Source organism: Hippoglossus hippoglossus, chromosome 11 (assembly GCF_009819705.1).
Source record: "Hippoglossus hippoglossus isolate fHipHip1 chromosome 11, fHipHip1.pri, whole genome shotgun sequence".
Taxonomy (NCBI): domain Eukaryota; kingdom Metazoa; phylum Chordata; class Actinopteri; order Pleuronectiformes; family Pleuronectidae; genus Hippoglossus; species Hippoglossus hippoglossus.
In genome coordinates, this window is record NC_047161.1 from 12424240 (window position 1) to 12429935 (window position 5696).

At 39.2% G+C, this 5696-nt stretch overlaps 1 long non-coding RNA gene across 1 annotated transcript; it reads right to left on the reverse strand.

The window, feature by feature from the left end:
- Window positions 1–1207: 1207 nt before the first annotated feature.
- LOC117770193 lies at window positions 1208–5426 on the reverse strand. Its single transcript, XR_004615359.1, has 2 exons — window positions 2294–5426; window positions 1208–1877 (listed from the first exon to the last, which is right to left on the reverse strand). It is a non-coding gene; the product is annotated as an uncharacterized LOC117770193 (long non-coding RNA).
- Window positions 5427–5696: the final 270 nt, after the last annotated feature.

Here is a 5696-nt window from a genome sequence, read left to right on the forward strand (position 1 = left end):
GTGCATAGGAAATCATACTGAAACCAGCCGTGTCGGACATATCGATATTCAGAAGAGGCTTTATACCTTTTTCATCAATCTGCCTGATCATGAGCTAAATGGAGAATGTGTTTGAAGTAGGGATGTCACATTACCTAACATTGTAGCTGTCGATAGCGATACCATGAAATTTCCACGATTCTCGATGGCCAATTCGATACCACTGCAAAAAAACAATAAATATCATTTACTTCATCACACACTCCTTTATTTAACATATTTGAACATACAAAAAACAGTGGCTATGTAGCCTTCAAGTAATAAATAAAAAGAAAAGACTTATTACATTATAAAGCAGAACACTGGCATATAGGAAAGTAACACTCCTATATACTTGAGTGTGCCTGCACCGATCCCGAAGCAGCAGCGGCAACCTCTGGTACTGTTAAAAAAAATAGTACCATGACACTTTTGGCATCGACTTGGTACCGAAGTATCGGTTCTCTTGACATCCCTAGTTCGAAGAAACACATACACCAGCCTGGATGAATGTGGCACTGCTCCCTCAGTAAAACAGTGCCCAAGGTGCTTAGGTGTCCATATTACCTGAAGTGGGAACCATAATTATTAGACAACACTTTTTTTTTTTTATCAGACACGTAAATTAAATGCACACCTCGACCTCAGTTCAGCTGTTTTTCCGTTATCTGGAGTGGACAGAACCCGGACAAAGCAGGTTCTACAAATGGCTGATTTGTAAATAACACACTATATCGTAAGATAATTTCATTCAGCAGATATTCCTCAATGTCTGTATGTTTAAAATTTAGGGTTGAAACAGTGATCAGCCTGTTTACTGACTGGCTTTTGAATAGTTTTGGAATTGACAAAATAGCTTGATTTCAGATGATGCGACGACTTATACACAAGTTTATTCCAAACCCTTTACCCTCGGTGTACTAATGTCTTTCCTCCAAACCCATTTCCTTTAGAGAAACTATTGCTGACAGAAAGAAACCTCTTGTAGAGTCAGACCTATTTTCCTAGCTCCAAATAATAACTATGAATGTACTTAGAGCCTGCGTGGTTTGTAATATTGTATAGGCGATCCATCCAGTCAATTTATAGTCATGTTTGCTTCTCGTGTACAACCTTTTCTTTTCTCCTTTCTTTTTAATTTATAGGCTTTAACAGTTGCAGAAAGTATTATGTTTTCTTTAATATTTCGTTAATTCGCAGCTCATATAATATATCTTCTCACTGCGAGACATAGAAGTCTGCAGTTGTCTTTGTCTGGGTGTCGGCTGCTGTAGTCTTTAGGAGGCGAACGTTGTCTCGCTGGGGCAAAGAGGGGACATCTTTCCCGTGCTTGAGTGGTGCTGTAACATACGAGCCGTGTGCGTATATACGATGGTTGCTTTTGTGTGGGATCTTGTTTGCCGTTGAATATTTTTGTCTTCTACTTCTTTCTGTCTGAGCGGAGTTATCATGTAAAAAATCGTGTAAAATCCTCCCCCGAGTTTGATTCACTAACTAATTAGCGCAGTGCCACTTGTTTATTCTGTTCCGTACTTTAGTTGATTGTATTACTTCACAGTTTTTTTTATCCCACATTTACGACAGCTTTACATGGCGCTCTGTTGGTTTCAGCCGAGCTACTTCTCCCGTTCCTTTGCCTAGATTAACCTTTTCAAAGCATCACCTTGTCCATGAGTGTTTATCATGCCAATGTCCATCCAGTTAGCCGCAGCCGTGTGACGCCAGTGTGGTATCAAGGTTTTTCAGATACTCTGTTGTTGTTGTTTTTTTAGCTACACGTCTGAATTATTAAGTATAAATTCAAATGGGTTTCCAGCAGTCCTGAAGAAATGACCTCTCACGTCCACCACATGCGGCTTCTTCATGTTTCCAGTGCGTCTCAGTCCTCAGCTACGGTCCAGACTTACATCTTTAAGTTTTAACGGATCAGACAATCATCATCCCAAGGAAATGAGTCCAAAGATGATGCCTCTACATTCCACAGCTTATTCTATCTTATTCAATATTGTCTACAAACATTCAGGTTTCCCAGACAATAAATCCCCTCGATTTGGGTGACCCCCTTAACTTTTCATCTTGTGCCATAATTGGTTCAAAATGTAAAAGTAACCTTCATGTTGTCACCTGTACTTTGTGTTCAGTGCTAGTTAGTTACACGCTGAACAATGAATGTGGACATGGTTAAGTTGAGCCAACTTAACATTAACATGTTGGCTTTATGAGTGTGAGCATGTCTGTATGCTGACTTGAGCCTTCATCTCAAAACACTGCCGACCTTAAGCACACAGAGCTGCTCGCCTGGCTGCAGCCTCTTTGTCTTTTGTTCTACAAGCGCCTTGAAACTCGTATGCAGCTCATTTCTACTCAGTGTGATAACAAATACACTGTGGCTGAATTTTAAATCACATTTTAACAAGTTAATACACAATTACAACCTTCAGACCCTTCGACCTTTTGGCACCTGACAAAGACGGTGGATGCTCTTGAGAGTCAACTGAGCTGAGACTCGGTCAAACTGAACCGAGATGTGACCAAGCTGCACGTGGTGGATATCAGGGGTCTCGCTCGGGGCTGCAGTGAATCTGACCTCGACTGAGAACTGCTACCAAGCTTCACCAAACCAAACCAATGCCATCCAGTTGATTTACACGCAGCCAATCATGCAAGACTTAGGGCAACGTGTTTTGTTTTGTTTCTTTCAAAGCATTTCTTGTCCTCAGAATGACTTGGCTTTTTAATTTACCAACTTGGAAAAAAAACTACCTCAGAGCAGTGTCAGGTGCTAGCTAAATATCCCTAATTTTTAACTGCGGCAACGAAATCAAAAATTGTAGTGACCAAACCAATACAAGCCAATATCTCGTGAGAGCACTGTTCTTTTCTTGAACCTCGACTGGTCGGTTGCTTTAGAGACATGTTAGGGGACCAAATCTTTGTAATCGGGAGTCTCGTCATTTCATTTAAGTCCTTTTGTTTTTCAACTGGCAGCCACAAAAAATAATCAAGCACAAATAAGGATTCATACATGTTGTGAAACAAACTATAGGCTCGACTGAATCATATGTTAAATAATTACTTTAAACTATGAGAGTGTGTTAATATTCCAGATACATTTTGGTGATGTAGAGGAATGTTTTTGGTGGCGATGAGGGTTTTCTCGGAAAAGACGTATGTACAGCAATAATGTCAGAGTGAGAGCTACGAGTTGTTGGTAATTATTCGTTCGTCTTTACGTCAGTTTTTCATCTTAACGCAGTTCAAGGCAACGCTCGAGAAACATTTGAGACTCTTAGTCAGCAGAACACTTATCAAATGGAGAGATGTGGGAACCAGCTTTTCTGTGGTTGCTTTAAAAAGATTGTTGAAATATTCAGATCGTCGCTCCATGTGATCAAATGCCTCCATTTCTCTGCCGTGTTAAACCCAGTACTGCAATAAAATCAGGGCTGAATGTCCCTCGCTCTTATTCAGTTTATTTCCCCCCTTTCTTTCCTATGATTACCCGAACTCGACGCCATTTTTGTTTAGGGTTTGACGTATAGTTTTGCATGCAACCATTTTCAAAGGGAATATACACATTTTACCGGACTTTACAATGAATCAAAATCATCGTAAACATCAGCGAAAGGTACATATGAGGTTGTGCGGCGGTTAACGTCAGGTTGTTGTCATTTTAGTGTGAACGGAAATCATCCAGTGTGGCGATAGTCGATTTGAATGTGTGCCTTTTGTGGGTTTCTCTGAGTCCTCTCTACATTCAAACATACAAGAATCCGCTGCGCCGCATGAAAACAAGAATCTATTCCCATTTTTAATTATCATGCAACCTTTCGTGTAGACGCTGCATAGAACGATCAGTATTTGTGTTTTGCACTTTCAAAGCAGTCTCAAAAAAGATGTCCATGTGAGGATGGGCAAAAAGTAAAAAGAAAAAAAAAAAAACAGACGAGGTATTTTATGCTATCAATAGGAAATATAAGGAATAATATGACTTTGAAGAGCTTTTCTAAAAAGGTTGATATATCTATATATATTCATGAAGTACCTCATAAGCCTGATATATGCTGCATTGACTTTTTTTCTTTAGTGTACTTCATATTTTTCAAATAAAAATTTCATTTGTTCCCCTTTTGGGAGGGTTGAATGTCACTACAGGCTGTGCAAATGCCACAACCAGTTCGTCTCAATAGTCTGTCCTAACAGAGGAGTGTGTTTATTCCCTGTGGCCAAATGATAATTAGTCATTTATGCAATTTATACTCTATGGTCTCATCAGAATATTTCTCAGCTGTAGCCACGTCTTCTTGTGCTGTCTTTAATTTTTATTATTTTTACATCTTCCCTGTGTCTGTGTAGCCAAAAACATTGGGTTTTATTTGACAAAGAGTTGACATGCTGCGAGCGTCCCGCGGGGCTCCGTGGTTTAAAACAACTGTTGACTCAGGTATCGCCGTGAAAGGGCTGTATCTGTTTACTGTGTCCCTGTCCCACACTCCCCCTCTGCACCTTTGTCTTAAAATAGCCTTAGATCTTTAGTGAGGTTCCTATTTGGCCTTAAAAGTTGAACAAATTCCAGTATGCACTACAATTCCACAGACTTGACGTCGAGCTCGACTCCTGTTCAGACACATTTCTGAATGTGTGTATTTTTTTTCCTTTTTTCTGCCCTGTTATCTACCTCCTCTGAATGTAGGGGCTGTCCTGGAGTTGGAGTCGACTGCAAAACTTTTTGATTTTCTCGTTCACTCAAAGAAAGCAGACAATCATCTGTAGATCCTTGAAAAGTATAAAAAAATCTCCCCCCGTGTTCATTCTGTCTTAGAGCTTATTCCAGGACACTCCATTTCTCCTGATGCTTTGTTTTCCCCCCCCTCCCCGCTCTCATTGGCCATTGCCATTTTTACATTGCGCGATTTTTTATTTTTGTTCTTTTTGTTATTGTAAGCCATGATGGAGAAGCAAAGTGACCAAAGTCTCTTGGCAAAGGCAGCCCTGCACAGCCGTGTGAATTCAAACCTCCCTTCATTTGTGTCATTTTGAGCTCAACCTTTGAGTTGTTGTTTTATTTCCTCTCTTCTCTCTCTTCCTCTTTCCTCCATTATTTAAACCACGACATGCCAAAACTGAATTTGCTGTCATTCCTGTTCTGGTGAGGGTCTTTTTGCTGATTTTTAATTTGTTCACATCCACTGCTAAGCTCCTTGTTCTTGTTGTTGTAAAGTTGTAAGCTTTTTGATTTCTATTTTACATTTCCTTGTTTTATTTTATTTTTGTTAACAATTATGCTTACAGAACACAAGATATGCTGTAAAACCCTGTTAGAGGACATAATGTGAATACGTATCACTTAATGTAGTTCACTCTTTGGCTTGACTGTAAGTTGCTATTAATTAATAAATTGTTTTAAAAAAAAGTTTTCTTGCTGTCTCACAACTTTTTTAATATGTTGTTAATCGATTTTTTGATTACTTTTTCATCGTGGACACCATTTTTGAAGGATTTCTTTTCGTCAAACTACTTTTAATAATGAAAATAAAAGCCCCATCTGGCCATGTAATGGGGTCTTCCTTGGATCCTCTCACAACCGCACAGAGTTGGTTATAGAGTCATTCTGCGGATACACAAACAAACAAGAATTTAACTAAAACATCAATAATTTTAAAAAATAATTACCCATG